The sequence below is a fragment of the Psammomys obesus genome, unplaced genomic scaffold (genome assembly GCF_907164565.1).
Source record: "Psammomys obesus unplaced genomic scaffold, mPsaObe1.curated_primary_1811, whole genome shotgun sequence".
NCBI lineage: Eukaryota > Metazoa > Chordata > Mammalia > Rodentia > Muridae > Psammomys > Psammomys obesus.
Genome location: NW_026591086.1, coordinates 43,296,105 through 43,313,569, shown reverse-complemented (window position 1 = coordinate 43,313,569; position 17,465 = coordinate 43,296,105). Strand labels below are relative to the sequence as shown.

Sequence of the window (17,465 nt, the reverse complement as noted above, 5' to 3'; positions counted from 1 at the left end):
GTTCACTGTCTCTGCTGGAGCACCATTTATGATCGAGGTATGCCAGCAGCTGGGGCGCAGGCAGATATATCTCCAAGCCCAGAGCTGCGCCAGCGCCTCACAGGCCTCCTCAGGGTGGAGGGCAATGGGAATTGGGTCCCATGCTAGCTCAGCTCCACAGGGTTCACTGTCTGTGCTGGGCTCACTGTTTGTGACCCAGGAGGGCCAGGCAGCTGGGGAGCAGGTAGAAATATCTCCAAGCCTAGAGCCGCACCAGCGCCTCACAGGATTCCTGGGATGGAGGACAGTGGGGCTTCAGGATGTCCAAGAGAAACCCCCGAAAGCATCAAATATTGATAGAGTAACAGAAGCCCGAGGCCTCATACTAGACCAGTGGCTCATTGCAATGAACATTTGCAGGAAAAGAAGTGTGAACAAAAAGTATACTATGGGATACATTGTGACACACTATATCTTCCACAATGCGATTTTTTTTTTTCTCTGTTAGTGAGAAGTTTGCAAGGATGGAGGGTGGGCATGAACGGAGAGATGATAAGCGGGATTGTGGCGCATGAGGTGAAATTCACAAAGAATCAATAGAAAGTTAAAAATATAAAAAAATATGCATTTTAAATTAAAACAAAATTATGTCTTTTTCTTCCTTCCCTTTGATCCCTCCAGTCTCCCATGCAGCTCTTCCCATGCACTGAAGTTACGAATTTATAGCTTCCTTTCTATAACTGTTTTTGACCCGTCCGTATATACCTTTCTCTTTCTCTTCCATTTCCTCACCACCTCCTTGCTCCTCTTAGTGGCTCCCGGGGTCTCTGGGTGTCTGGGGTCATCTCAGGAGTGTTACTCCCCACTCATGCACCATGCAGGGGTCATCTCGAGCATGGTCTTCCCGCCACCCAGGCCTGCGTGGCGCCAGACTGGTTGGTGGTCATCTCAGGCTAGCTTCCTGTCCGGCCCGCTGGAGCCAGTGTTAGGTTACCAGTCATTCAGCTAGTCACAGCTCAGAATACTGAGTGTAGACATAGCCTCTCTCCTCTCTTCCACCTATTGGCACACATGGATGTGATTCAGCAGTGACTCCTGCAATGCCTCTAGGGGCAGGATAAAATTCATTTTTAAAAAAGGAAAGTCCTAGAGTAAGTTGTGCAAAGAATATTAAATTCACTTATCCCCAAATGGAAACAGTAACATCGCTAAAAATAAAATGAAAAAGAATGACAACCTTATATTTTGATAAAGAAGATATTTTATTGTTCAAATGATGAACCAAAAAACACTGGGAAGCAAGCAAACATGTATATTCAACATGTGCTTGTCCTTTTGATTTCTGAAATAGGTTCTTCAGGATGGTTTCAACAATGGGGAGGGGTTTGAAGATGACATTATTGATAGCATTGGATCAAATCGTTTCCCACGAAATCCGAGGTACAACTTTTTCCTCTTGTTACCTCGATATTTGAGATGTTCCTTCATACTTTGAGATGGAGAAGTAATTCTGGATTATCAGGTAGACATGCATGGAATTGCAAATATCCTTATTAAAAAGAGGTAGATTCCACACGTGGAAAAGATGTAATGTGAGGCAGGTGCGGGTGGAGAGGTAGCTAAAGTTAGTAGCCTTAAAGAGTAGAGCGAGTTGGTCACAAGAAATGTCAAGTGAACCAAGCTAGAAGAACAGTATATTAAATAGAGGTCTGGGGTTTCCCTGGCAACCAATAGAAAAATAATGGAGCTCTGTTTTTTTCTGTTTTTTAATCTGGCATCTTTTTTTTTTTTTTTTACGATGTTCTTTAACAGCCTCATACTCACGTATAATGCACTTTGATTTTCTTCGCTGCTGTATTACCTCACCGCTGACTTCCATCCCTCTTTTGTCCACCCATCTTCCTTCCTAAGGTCTTTGTACAGTCATTTCTCTTTGTTTGTATGTCTCTGCATTTGACCAGGGCCTCTGTGTAGCCAAGGAATTGGAACTATCCCTTGAAGTCAGACAGGTCCACTCTTAGGCACATAACTAAAATCAATGCCCCCCCTCCCTTTCTCCCGGAGTCTATCACTAGACAGTAGTTCAGCATTAATGCATAGGGATACATGAGCCCTCCCCCTGTGCCTTACGAACTGCTGAGATAGCCTGTGTTTTGCAGACACTGTGCAAGTAACCACAGCTGCTGTGTGTTTGCGATCACATTGGTTGTGTGGTGTCAAAAGGATCAGATTTCCCCGTCTTCCAGATTTTCCATTATTCTTTCCTTTCTGCCACAGCGTTCCTTGAGCTTTAGAGGGGGTAACAGAAATGATTCAGTTAGGACTGAGCCTCATTAGCCTCTTTGCCTCAGCATATTGGATGGCAACTCATCTCAGTATCCACTACAGTTCACTGTAAAGAGGTACTTTTCTGATTGGCCTGAGTGAAGCTTTTGTCAAACGATATAAATGCAGATATTGAGAACGTATTTTTTATGAATAACAAGGTTCTTATCCATTTATAATTTTGTAAAAAAAAAAAAAAAAAAAGCATATAAGCAAAGCTAGAAGAAACAAAGAAAAGGCTTTCCCACAGCTCCTTAAAGAGGGTGCTGGGACCTTCTGGTACTGATTTCAGAATGGGTGATTCCAGAGCTGTGGGAAAAAGAATTTCTAGTCTTGGATTTTACCAAGTTTATTGGAGTATTTTAACATGTTTAAGTATAAAATACCATCTATGATTCCATTTATATCAGATACATGGAAATTCTTCCAAAAATGCATCCTTCTAGTACTACAGAAGAATATTTCTCAAAAAAATAAGAAGTTTCTCATATTTTTTTTCTTTTTCACTGCCCACCCATATTATCAAGCATTATGTTTATCTTTTAAGGTTCTCTCAAAGCTGTGAACCTCTTTACAAACTTGACACAATTAAAAAGGCCATGTTGGTTCCAGAGTCCATTTTTCATCATTTGCCTTCTATTTGTAACCTGTCTCTGACCTCATCATTCTCTTGTTTACACTCTATCCCAAAGTAAAAACAAATTTTTTCATAATTTTTATTTTTTATATTAATCGCAGGTTATTTACTTTGTATCCCAGCCATAGCCCCTCCCTCAAAAATGCCTTTCTACTCACATGTCTCTTGTAATTAAAATTCCTCAAGGCTTCTTCCCACCTTCTGGTCATAACTAAGACCTTTTCATTTCATCCACAAGTCCATTTGTGATCAGTACCATACCAGGCACACTGATATCCTGTGTGTTCTAACAGGACTCTCCAATGTAATTAGACTTTCAGCAGCATTCCACATGATGGAAAGGCTCCTGTTTTGGCTTCCCTGGTGTCCTGTGAATGCCTTTATTATAGCTGTTATCATACTGTATTGTAAAAATGTATTCACTTAGCTCTTCTAACTAGATTAATAAAAGTTTCTTTAGGATATGGATCAAATAGTTATTAGGCCAAGTATGCTCATAAAATATGCTTTAGTCACCATTATGCTATTCACCTCTTATATTAATACATTTTTAAAGCTAATTTTTATTTTAAAAAAAATCAGTTATTTGCTAAGTGACTCCAAAAGGAAACTCTTGCTAAGTATCCACTTTTACAAGGTTTCTGCATATAATATTAGCACAAGTTAGTAAAAAGCCTAAGCTGCTTTTCATATATTTGACTTATCTATTTCTTAATAAATAATATTTTTTTGTAGCCAGAACAAACTGTAGGTCAAAGGTCCAGCCTTAATACAATAGGCACTGCCTAGACTAACTGCAACTTGATATGCCATGTTTGACTGTTATCCATGGGAGGCCAGCCCTTTTCTGAAGGGAAGCTGAAGAGGAGTGAATGGGAGGTAGGAGGAGTAAAAGCTCCTGTCAAGATGTAATGTATGAAAAAATAAAAAAATAAACAATAGTAATAACCTGTTTATCTTCTAAACATGAATCATCTATTCAGACCATTCATTTTTAAAGACAAGTACTGAAATATTTCATCATTTTAATTTTTGTTGTTGTTGTTTGCCTTTCATCATCCCTTTTCCCACTAATGCAACCCCAAAGTGGCACAGCAACGTCGTGCAGTTTTTAGCAGAAATCCAATTCGATTTAAATAAAGAATCAGACTATGGGATTCCTCAAACAATGAGGTTATATCGACGACATAATATTTCTTTACTTTTATAGATGTGTTATTTCCTAACATAAAAAATAATGGTTACAATTGGATACATTTTACTGTACTTTTTTAAAATTGTGCTTCCATGCTCTGAAAGAAAGAAACGTGGAGAGGAGCAGATGTTACTGCTGCACCAGTTGCTGAAGAGCTGACCAGGCAACCCCTGACTACCGATAGTATATCACAGCACTAGGCTCGGCTTCTGTGAAAGCATCAGCAAAACTGACAGCAGGCGCACACATGATTTATTCATTAAGAATGATCTATGGCTTCCTGCATTTTAAGCTCCAGACACTCACATGATACAGGGCTGTGTCACTCAGCAAAAACCAGTCTGAAACAGGAAGCACTTAAGCGTATTTACAGAAACATCTTTTTAAACAGACTTAACTACCAGACAACCTCCTTGTAAAGCCCCCACTCTAACAACCTTGGGTAAAGTAGTCATTCCACACTCACAAAAATCAATCTCAGAGACTGACAGTTGTTCCAGCATGATGATGAATTTCCTTTCTTCACTGAAACCAATTTCCTATGGACTGTGAATGGACAAACATTCACCAGATACTTTCTGCTGCCTGGCAATTTAAAACAAAGGGATCCTAAATTTCCCTGAACATTTTGTCAAGTATTCTAATGGAGGATGCTTTTACGTAAACAAAAAGCATTACATTAGTCCTACTATAAGCTATCACCAAATAAGCAAATAATAGGTGCCAAGCATTTTTTCCCATTCTTTCTGTGAATTCTCTCATTCACCCCCTCATCTGAGAGACTCTGAAATAAATAATAAACAGACACTGCAAACACCCACACTGCAAATGACACTCTTTGCCCACGGTCACATAGAAGCGTCTAGAGTCATGAGATGTCAGCCATTCTGTCAAGCCCATGCCTGAATTCTCAGTCATTAAAGTGAATTTTTGTTTGCAGCATATCCCGTATTCCCAGTGTGAGTAGAAATATTCCATCATCTGACCCACAGAAATCACTTCTCTATGATTTCCAAGGTTGTCTCTAAATTTTAACATCTTCCCAAGCTGTTTGGCTGTGTTTCTCAATACCTAAAAACACTCTGAAAGTCTTTAATGTCCTTAAAATCTCATGCTTGAGTAGCATAGGTTTTACCTTTTTTTTCTAACAAATTCAGATTCCAAGTTAAACTACTAAACGCATATTAATTTGAAGATAATTGATCACCCTAACCCCCATATTGAATTATCTGGTTTCTCAAGAGCAGTTAACATCTCAGAAGACAGATCTAGTTGTCAAGAATAGTGACAGGTTTTAGATTTGTTGATTATAATGGAATAAATTAAGGGACCTTCAATATTTTGTCTATGTTCTTATTCACAACTATACAATTCACCAAAACCATACACATACACATTTCATTCCTGTGAATTGTCATCTCATTCCTGTGTTACTGAAAAAGTTCTTATAAAGAATTTCTGGGTCAATAAAAACCACACACACGCATGAGTGGGTCAATGTAGAGGTAGAGACTTCTCAATGTGAGTTCTCCAGGAGATATAATATGCGGAAGGTTCTCTAGGAAATTCCAAGTAAATAAGTGGCTTATGGGTCTCTGGAAGTTTTAGCAAATGAAAAATATAGATTAACAGCAAATAAAAATAAACAAGTCTTAAGAATTTGAAATTACCATACTAGAACCCATAAATGCATACATGAAAATAATAACAGTATAAAATTATTAAAATTTATTTTTGAAGGGCTAGGAGTATAAATGCTTTTAGAGGTAATGCATATAGATTTTTAGATTATTAGTTTATAGACATACCATTCTATGTCTAAGTACTTTGCTACTATTATATTCTCTGGTCGGTTCTCACAAAATAACAGAAGTTTAACTATTTTGATATGTTCGGTTATTTTCTCTTTTCAAATGCCCCAGTAAGGACAGACATATGAACTGTCTCTCTGCAAATGTAATGATAAAAACAGAGGTCAGATATATGCAGTTATAATCCAAAAAAAAAAAAAAAAGCCAAAATTCTCTAGCCACTGCTCGAAGCTAGAATAAGGCAAGTTAAGATTCCTCCACTGGAATCGGAGGAAAGAGAGCACTGCCAAAACATCCTAGTTAGGACTTCTAATTTAATCAACTGTGAGACAATAAATTTCTGGGTTTTATGGTGTTTTGTTGTTTTGATATTTTAGCCATCTATCTCTATGTTACACTGTGAAGTTTGTTATAGGAAAATCAATACAGTGGGTTTCATAGAAACACAATAGATTCAGCATGTCAGACCACCTTAGATCTGAATCAAAAGAGCAGACACAAGACCAATATTCATGAGGAGTTTTTTTTTTTCTCAAGCCTTTCTCAGCTGTAATAAAACTTCACTATGTTTCTAATCCTTGAATTATTCCCTTTTATGGAATGACATAGAAAAACTATACTAGCCAGGTGTCTGCAGAGAAACACAATCAATAATATAGATGAGAGTTTAGATATATAACTAAATTAGAGAGAGTGAGAGAGAGATATAGATGATAGATAAATTATTGATGATAGATGATCGACAGTACATACATACATACATAGATGACAGATGAAACATACATAAATTCATACTTACATACATAGGATGATGAATAAAATAGACTTAAAGTAAGAATTTAATATAAAATTTAGCATGAAGAATTTTTTCACACAATAATGAATACCAAGAAACCCTAGAATCTGCAGTGGAAAGTGGAAAGATTCAGAGGAGCTGATGACAATTCATTTCCTAATTCAAAGGCCCTAAAACCAAGAAAGCCGGTGTTATAAGTTCTTACTCCAAGAAAGAACACTTGAGGCTGAAGATGGTCTTGTGTTTCAGAGTTTGAGAACAGGAAGGCTGACGTCAGTCTCGATCAACAAAGGAGGGGTGGGTCCTCCTTTCTCAGGTTATGTTGGTCTTATCCAAGCTTGGCACTGGTGGAATAAGGTTCACCACCCTCATCATGGTGTGTGTGTGGGCAATCTACTTCACTCAGTCAACTGATTTAACAGTTAATCCCATCACAAACATAGGCAAAACAACAGTCAGACAATTATCTAAACACTGTGCAGTCTGGTCAAGTTGACAAATAAAAATTAACCCCCATGGCATCAAATCCAGAACTGATGTCATACACGAGTGACAGAGTATGAACTTAAGATCAAAACTATTTTAATCTTCAAGTGTCCTGAAAATCGACTTCTTTAATCTTCTTCTATAAAAATATGAAAAGATAATTTAGTACAATAGCTGCATATCCCACATGAATTTCATTGTGAATGATCACTTATTTACACATACTATAAGCTTAGTTTGTAAGAACTAAATGTTCTATACTATTTACTTTACTAAAAAACACTAAATTTGTCAGTATTCATTTGAAACCCAGGAATTACTGTCAGAAACATACTATCAAATCCAGTATTATCACTATTAAGAACAGCATTCTAAAAAAGATTCATGAGTATCAGAGCATATCAATATTTTTGATTTTGCCATTATTCAAAAGAAGCTTAATGTAAAAAGCATTTGTGTGTATGTGTGTGTTTTAATTCACAATGAAGCTTAGTTACATAACACAACAGTTTTGTTACTTTAGACAGTAAATTATTCTGATCAAACTCAATGCCTTTTATGTGTATTAAGAAAGTTCTCTATCAGTGAGCTACCTCCGTATCCCCTGCGGCCCTGCTTCAGATCACAAAGCTGTTATGAGAATTGATGGGAAGTACATGACCACTTCATGAGCACTTTGCTATACATAAGTCATGAATTCATTCAATCAACAGTGATCAATGATTCTTGGAATAGGCATTATTCACATTGCTGAAGAAAAGAAGATAGATATAGCACAGTATATAAACTCTAAAGATTCAGAAATACAGATGAAAAACTGTTGGAGTGTATGTGTGCAGGAGCTACAAATTGCTGCATGTAGGTTGAAGTTGTTGCTCATCTGGAAGTGTGGTAGAACATGAGATTATAAATGTGGCCAGAATCTAGTTTGATTAGGATCTTGTTCATCCCAAAGAGAAGTTTAAATTCCACTTACACTTAAATATTATTCCCATAGCTGTAGCATGAAAATAAAACTCTCAGTTTTATACCTGCTGATGCTTTCATAGTATGGCATTACATACCAAAGACATTAAGTTCAATAGACTAAGGGATGCTTTTACACACCTATAACTAACATATTGCTGATTTTGACGTGTTAATATAAATAAAGGTGTTCATAGAAGCATTTATTCAAAACTTCAAACCAAAGTTAATAATTTAATATTTCATTGTCCCATCTGGCTTTATATCTATGTTTTTCTGCTCCTGTCTTTTCTTTTAATTTTCAAATCTTTTTAATGTTTCATCATTCGTTTTATTTTTTTAATTGTAATTTTTATTTTATATCTGTCTTTTATTTTTTATTTTGGGCAAAAACAAGGAAAGTGAAGCAGACATGTTGAAAGGCGTCATAAGATTACTCTTCTTCAGAGTCATAAACAAAATATGGAGTAATGTCTATCCAATCTCCAATGCTATCAAAAGCACCAGGCAACATAAGATGAGTGTTAGCTGGCCTTCTATTTAATAGGAGTCTTCCTTGCAGCTGGCTGTGGTTCCCTGGTCTAGAATGGTCTCTCACTCTTCTTTAGCCTTGACCTAGTTTTAAAAATGCATGCGAACATATTACTGAACGTGGCTGTGGCCTCACAGACATACACACTCTACCTCATCTGTATCCATCCTGCTGATTGTTTATAAACCATAGCTGTTGTAACTGCTTGCCCTGGCTGGCAGAGCCTAGTTTCACCTAACAGAAGACCTTGCGTCACTGCAGCTCTTTAGGTGTGTTGGTAAGTTTGTGGGAGGGGGAAGAGAGCTTGTGGTGCTTCTACATAAGGCACGTGGCAAACATTCAATAATCGTCTATATTACAGTCAGCTACACATTAGCAGAAATCTGTGCATAAGCTTATTACAAGACCTGCAACTATCACAGGAAACACACAAAATTAAAGAAGATGAAAATTGTAATGTGTATATTTGTAAATAACACAAAACAATTATAAAGAGCTGTATTAAAAATAACAAAGATAGTTTCAAACTCTAAGAATAACATAAAATATGGCAAATGTATAATGTATTTGCTGCCTTAGGAGACCCGCAAAGCAGAACGCAGGCATGACCAAGACTGAACTTTGTTTTTTACTTGTATGGAAAGTTCAATTAGGCTAATGAGTCTTCTCTTTCCGATGTAGCCCTGTCTCTTTACTATCTCTTTTTCTATGAATTCACTCAGAATGATTCCCCATCACATGCATATTACTGTTTGAACATATACTCTTTTTAAAATGCAATAAAATTACAATGGTGTGGCTGAAAATGAAGATAATCAAAAATAAAATATTAACATAAACTCCAATATTGGAAATATCTATTGAATTTCCTAAGCATTAGCTGTAGTGATCTTTCAAATAATTTTTATTACTGATTTACTATATAAAATTTATCACTTCATAATAAATACATGATATATTATGTATTATTTGCCATTTGTTTGCTCTACATAAAACTTGCATGAAACTGCAACTTTGCGTGTTTCTCAGAGTTGCTACATATTAAATACCGTTGACCTACTTAAAAATACTGTTCTTGTCAACTTGATAAAAGAATGTAGTGTTAAAATAACAACTAGTTATTAACACATTTTCTTGTTAAAATGACACCTAGAAATATACTTTTTTCCATGTTTTTATGTAAACCATGTTTTTATGTAAAACATGGTTAAATAAATTGTTATAAAAAAAACACTGATATTCACCATATTAAATCTGTGTAGTCTGAGGTCACTTCAAATGCTTAATTTTATCTGAGACTTATAATCTACTGTTGTAATGATATTTGATAATTCATCATTCAAACTTGATCAGTTTATGAGCACAGACTTCCTAGTATCAAGGCAGAGATCCTTTGCACAAGCTGACACACACTTCAGGGTTCATGGATTTATCTATAGTACTATTTATGTATAGTACTATATGCCTAATTGATCTTTTGAAACTACAATGTTAGCTAATTTGTAGTTAACCTATTAAATACATCAGTCGTTACTAAATGTATATGTGCGTAAATGAATCTAGTTGTGTACATGTGTTCTCTAAAAATGAGCTCGAGGCAAGTCTAGTCTAAATAGTAGGTTTGCATCTTTAAAAATGTTAAATTTTTGCTTTGGTTTATCTCCACAATTCTAGGAAAATTCCATGAGGAATTATGTTTTTCCTATGATTAACTATAGCATGTAACTAAATAGAATGAAGTCATAAAGCAAACAAAATAAAACTATATTTATACCTTATAGAAACTATTAAGAATATTTCAACTCCAAAATATTACTTCCATGGTGAAATGGTCTTAAGTACTCTTTTTTTTACATGTTTTTTAATTTTTATTTTTTATATTAATTACTACTTATTCACTTTGTATCCCAGCTGTAGCCCCCTCCCTCACTTCCTCCCAATCCCACCCTCCCTCCATCATCTAGTCCCATGCCCCTCCCCAAGTCCACTGATAGGGAAGGTTCTCCTCCCCTTACACCTGACCCTAGCCTATCAGGTCTCATTAGGACTGACTGCATTGTCTTCATCTGTGGCCTGGAAAGGCTGCAGAATAAATATACTAAAATCTGTATACCAAAGAAGCTAAGCAAGAAGGAGGACCCTGAGTAAGTTGTTGTAGGTGGTTATTAATATTTACTATTGGTTTATCTTCTAGTAAAGCTTGCTGCTAATCTTAAACAGCTGTATAACCAAATCACCACACAGAGACTGGATTTTTAGTTAACCTAGAACACAATGCTGGGCAATATTTACTTCCTCCTAAACCTCCAAGCCCTCAGTTTCCTAACATTTAGATTTCCCACATTATACTTGCTTTTTGTGAAATCTTAGGTCTGGTTCATGCTCCACGTCCTCCAAGATCTCTCCTCCAGCTCTGCTCTCCTCACTCTCCTCTCACCCCTTCTCCTCCTTCTCCTCCCACTCCTCTCCTGCCTTCTGGTTCCTCCCCTCTTTCCTGTCCTCTGGCTCCTCCCTGCTCAACTTTGTGTCTAGTTGCTTTATTTTGTCCTGTTTACATAAGAGTTGAGACAGGATGCTTAGAATGAGTATCACAATGCAATATCCGGATTGAAACCAGAGAGTTGGAGGTGGGGTGGGGGAGAAATCAGTATTTAAATGAACAAAGGTAAGGTGTATACATTAAAAAAAAAAAAACAACATTATACCAACAGTAAATGATCAATCCTCACTCAGAAAGACAAATGGAATGGACATTGCATAGAACTTTTAGAGTCATTGGATTCACACACTGTCATCTCTATGCAACACTATGTGTAACTAAACCAGTGCATCAAACCGAGTCTGTCCCAATAAAATGGAGAACAAGTCCTAGTCAAAATAACCGGTGAATATGGTGACTGTGTTTATGTAGAGGTTCTGGGAGAGAAAGGACAATCCATACATGATTATGGGCTTCCTAGGACTGCTTCTCCAATCTTGAAGGTGGTAGGGAGAGAGGGAGTTACAACCTTCTGTCCACAGAAAAGAACAATGTTTATATTTTTCAAAGAGATATTTTTGTAAATAAATTGAAAGTAATCATTAATGATTAAAACTTAAAATTTTCAACACATTTCCCAAAAGTACACTTTGAGTTTGTTCTTTGGTGTTGTGATTTGGAGGTTTTGCTTGTTTTTGTAACTTTGTATATATATCAGGTTCATTAAGAGTTCAAACAGCAAAAGTTCAGCTTCTTTTATAATTTAATTTCAAGTTCTGAAAAGGCATCTCAATATAAATAAGTTCAAAACCAATATGTGAGGAAACTAAGAACTCTGAAGTAAACGAACTCCAAAGTGCAGAGCAGATCTATACATTCAAGTTTGGGGCTTATGGAAAGTTTATGATAGTAGCCTCAAAAGAAGACAAATATATTCTTTTAAAGCTCTCCTTTTTATATTCAGTAGAAAAAAAAAAACCCTATTAGCTCATAGAAATAAAGGTAACTTCATTAATGACGATAGGAAGCTGACTCGGATATAAGCAATTTCCGACTCTTATCTTTTGTTTTTAGTCTCTACTTCAAAGGAGTAATGAGAATCAGCTTTTCCTATTCCCATTTGAGAGTCTCTGTGGAGGCTCTGAGGAAGTGTTCACAAGTATAAAATCTTAGGATGGCTTTTCAAAATGCAATATCTTACTATGTTTTAAAGCAGAATTTATTTCTCCTAATCAACTATAGTTAAAATAGCATAATTTTAAACACTGCTCAGTGATTAAAAGTAAGAAAATGGGTTGGGGATATTTTGTTGCTGTGATGGGTGTTTCACCAATAAGAAATAAGAATATAAACACCATTTTTTTTAATTTTTTTCTTTATTATTAGAAGATTCCATATTTTAAGGGCAGAGCGTTTACTGTTATTGTTTCACCGGATAAGAGATGAAATCAACTGTACGCAGATGTAAGGGCGTAACCTAGGCAGCACTATTGTAACGAAGTTAGGTAGATTGACTATAAACAGGAAAAAATGTTTTATATGCTAAGACAAAATGAAATCATAACAATAAATCCTAATCAACACGGCCTAAACAGCTCTTAGAATGTTAGCAGCAAGTTCTTTCCCATCCATATGGAAACTTTCCCTGATCTTGGACTGCTGTTGGCATGACTGCAACTAAAGCAGAAAAGTCATGAAAATTAGAACGATTGAAGATGATGATGAATGCCCGTGACCTGGCCAAAAGAGACCATTGCAACTGGTGCTGAATACAAAAGGAAAAGATCTCTCCTGCTCCCCAGCCTCAGCCCTTGACTGTATCCTCTGCCCTGTGGAGAAGGTTTAATCACATGTAAGTTTAATAACATTTTGAAGTGAAAAGAACAGAAGTATTTTGGGTATTTACATAATTCAGTCGATAAACTCACAGGTATGCATGCACATATACAAGCAACCGTGTTACATGAAATCATCAAGGACACATGCTTTCAATTTCTTTTTACCAATTGTGTGTCAGATCTCTCCTACACTGTGGATTCTAGGGACTGAACTCAGAGGCAAATTTGTTTACCTGCTAAGCCGTCTCTCCAGCCCCCAGACACATTGTCCTAGTTTGATTCCCTGTTTCTGTGACCAACACCACAACCAGAAGCAACTTGGGGAGGGAAAAGTTTCTTTTAGCTACAGGTTACCATCCTACTGACACCGATTAGAAATTGAGAGACAATGTCCCATAATCATCCCTTAGGCCAATCTGATGGAACCAATTCTCAGCTCTGTTTTTTTTTCTTCCAACATTACTCTAGTTTTTGTCAAACTGACAAAAGCTAACTCGCACACGTATATTTCAAAAACTAAATTTTAACAAAAAGAAATAATTGCATTACATACCTAAATAGCAATGACTTTCACTGCTTCAGAGGGCAAATATTTCCATAGAGATTTCATATAGACAGACAAGTTTGCCATATTTCTTGGGCTCAAAAGCTGTAGTTAACACTGTTTTTAAATCACTTCCCCTTTTCCCCTATAGGTTACATAAATACAAACTTTCACAAAGATCCTAGTCTTGTTTGGTTACAAGTAACATGGTTCACTTGCTGCAAATAAATTTCACCTACAACTATAAAATAATAAAATAATAATAATAATAATAATAATAATAATAGTAACAATCTCTTTGGGATTAGAAAAAAACAAGCCAGCCTGCTCTACAGAGAAAGTTCCAGGACAACCAGGTCTACAAAGAAAAACCCTATCTCAAAATTAAAAAAAGAAAAAATCCTGAAAGCAACCAAATAGTAACAAAACAAAGACATCAACCAGGTAAGAATTCAGATTCATTTGAATCACAAAAATCAGCATGAAGAAGTCAGTACATTAGAGAAGCTGATATTTAAATGCACAGGTGTTTAATGAATAAGTCGTCTGAGCTGAACCTAATACATGTCTATCCCTAACATCCTGGTCTGTGGTCATAAACTCCACACAGAAACTGAGCATTTTCTTCACATATTAAAACTGCTGCTTCATATATAATAGTTGTAGACTCTAAGACAAATACATAAACAGAAGCAACAGAAATTGTATCCCTTGTTCCAAATATTGAATCAGTTCCTCTAATACAGCTTATTGGCAACACCAGGACAAGGTTAAATAAATCGGAGACTGAGACTGGGGCCTGGAGTCATCTTCTGTTCATTCACAAAAAGTAACAGCAGACAGAGCAGAGAAGAAAATAGAGTTTGGTAGGTGGGCAGATTTGGATCAAGTCCCACTCATTAGGTAGCATAGAGAATCTGTAGCGAGGTTGGCAATTTTTCTTGACCTATTTCTGAATGGCATATGAGAATGATCATAGGTGCTTCAAATACCCGTAGTGCTAGAATAAGAGATATGTGTAGCACAGAGTCTGAAAGCAGTGTGTATTCAATAAAAGATAGTTCATATTGCAGATGTGAAATAAGTTATGAAAAATAAATAAATGGTATAATTACTCTACAAGCCAGACAAAACTTAGAAAGATTCTATGTAGAAAAACAGATAAGAAAGGATTCACCGAAGGGAAGATTTAGGAAACTAATGAAAATTTTTAAAAATATTTAAATTTCAAAAAGAATTCTGACATAACATTATGAGACAAAGTAGCAGCGATGCCATTGAGCTTGTTTTCTTTTGGTCATCTACTACTAGGCATTCAGCCTACCCTTGAGTGGTTCGTCTCCCCAGTGAGATTCCACTGGAAGAAAAGACATTTTCATTTGCAAGTGATCTACTGGACATAGCTCTGCATCCATGTCTTGTTCCTTTTCCTGGGATCTTGTCCTAGTTGCTTGGTCTTATTCCAGTGTGTTAGTTTTTGCTTTATCTGTTGTATTTTATTTTATTTTGCTTTATTGCTGTGCCTTAGAAATCTGTTTGCTTTCTAGTGAAAGGCAGAAAGGGAGTGGATCCAGATGGGAGGAACTGGAAAGAGTAGAGGAAAGGGAAGCCATAATCAGAATATATTAAGTGAGAAAAGAAATCTACTTTCAAAAAAAAAAAGAGGGAAAAAGAGAACTAATGAAACTATCTTAGGTAATGTTTTAATAAATATATTTTGATTATAAATTGATAGAACGGCATTTCAGACATAGAAAAGAAGTTTTGTTAAAGTAACATGGTAGACTACAATCTTTAGTTATTTTAGCATGAGTGAGTATTGTTGTCTCACAGGAGTGAGTTACAAGAGTCTTAAAACCATGTCAAGAAGTGTAATTTGATTAACACATTGATAGTGTTTTGAACAGCTAAGTATCTAGTAAGCAACGTTACCTCTTACCAATCATTTTTGTCGTACTTTGATTTTAAAGTTCATGAAGTTACTATCAATATCTAAGAACTAAATTTTCAGAGAGTGTATAAATTCCAAGTTGTCCATATTAAAGTTTACTTAACCCCTGTGGTGTTAGGAAAATGGTGGTCCAGGTTCTTTTGTGCCCTTAGCAACCCTCTCTTAATAGTTCCCCAACAAATACCCCTATATCAAAAATGGGCAGTCATAAGACAGACTTTCAAAATGCTTTGTAAAGGAAAATGTCACCAAACTTGAGAATATGCTATTATGAGAGACTCTGAAGATTGAACTCATGATGAACCACTCCTCACCCCCTCCTCCTTAAAACCCTCGAGGTCCTTTTGGAACACAGAGCGCTTTCTTGCTACTGCATGATAAACACAGGATGATCCCCCACCCAGTAAACATCCCATGGAAAGAAAACAGCTGGAGAATGAAAGAGAAGCTTGCGCACATGTTTCAGGATAACTTCCGATTAGATGCATCTTTAGATTATTTTAAATCACAGTGTTTCTGGCTTGAATGTGAAACATATTGCGTGTGTCTGGGAGAACTATTGGTTTCTGAATGTCAAGCTGTGCTCAGCCTAGCAGAAAGGCTTCTTATAAATGTGGGATCCCACAGGCTTGTGGAATAAAAGTGAGTTGTGCATCACTGGTTTGCTGTGGTCTCTGAAACCATATCAAACTGCCTATGTCATGCTCTTCATTCAACAGAAGGAAAATACTTCCTTGCAGATCAGTGACAGGAAGGCAGGCTCATTGAGAGAGGTGAACAGGAACCTGGATCAGCTCAGAGGCCATGTGCATTCTAGTGATGGGTACACAGTCAGGAAAAGTAGGAGCTCACTGAAGCAAGACAGACAGGAATAGCCTGTGATTGATGACCAATGGAATGCAAAGAGAGAAGAGAAAATTAGCACGGAAAGCCATTTCAGTACGGAGCACAACCACCAGTAAAAGGAAACTATCACAGCAAACTCTAACGGTGATTTATAGTTCGGCCGTTAGCAAATCCCCTTATCGGGGGTTGCTAAGCTTGTAGTTTTTGAAAAAACTCTCAAGAAAAAGCAACATTCACAACAATCACAAAAGTCTTTTGGTTTTATGGTTCTTTTTGGAATTGGGCGGCATCTCTCATACTTTAGATACTCCTTCAGTATTCACAGTCAGCCACTTAGACGCAATTGCATGAAGCCTGTGCATAATGTCAGCCAATGATTTGCACCATGCAGAGCTATGCAGCGTGACCTGCCTACTTTCTGCTAGCTCCCAAGCTTATGAGGTCTTTCTGTCCCTACTGAGCTACACTTTAAAATTACTGCGCTCAGATTTTTTTATTTTTACTTTCGTAGCTGCTGTCCTATTAACTCTCCCAAAGTATAATGAGATGCCCAAGTCTAAGCAAACATTTGGCCTGTAACAAATGCATACAATGGTTCTCGGTGAAATGCTCCTCTCTGCAAAGGAAACACTGAACAGAGGAAAGTGGTATTTACTCCACAGAGGAGCATTCCTGTCACTGTGTGGACTACAGATAGATGCTCAGGTAATTTTAGGTAAAAGCAGCGTGGGTAACATCAAACTCAGGTTGTTGTGAAACATTCCTGAACACCCGAAAACCAAATCATTTCTAGTTTTGCATTTTTTATTTTTGTTTTCTATTTGATTTTTAAGTTTCTTATTTGTTTGCCTTGGTTTAGTTTGGTTTAGCTTGTTTGTTTGTTTGTTTGGGTGATTTCAGGAGTGTTTATTTTATTTTATTTTATTTTATTTTATTTTATTTTATTTTTTATTGCCATAATGATAGTGTCCTGGTTGGCTCTTGTAATGGGATAGAAATCAGGTGAATGATAAGCATACATGCACACACAAACACATGATAGTAATATAGCTGGGTCATGTGGTAATTCTACTTTTTTGC

General features: G+C 36.5%; 1 non-coding gene across 1 annotated transcript; it reads right to left on the bottom strand.

Moving 5' to 3' along the window:
* Positions 1 to 960: 960 nt before the first annotated feature.
* Positions 961 to 1,096, bottom strand: LOC129679071 (small nucleolar RNA SNORA17). The gene has a single exon (XR_008720497.1). It is a non-coding gene; the product is annotated as a small nucleolar RNA SNORA17 (small nucleolar RNA).
* Between the last annotated feature and the right edge of the window lie 16,369 nt (positions 1,097 to 17,465).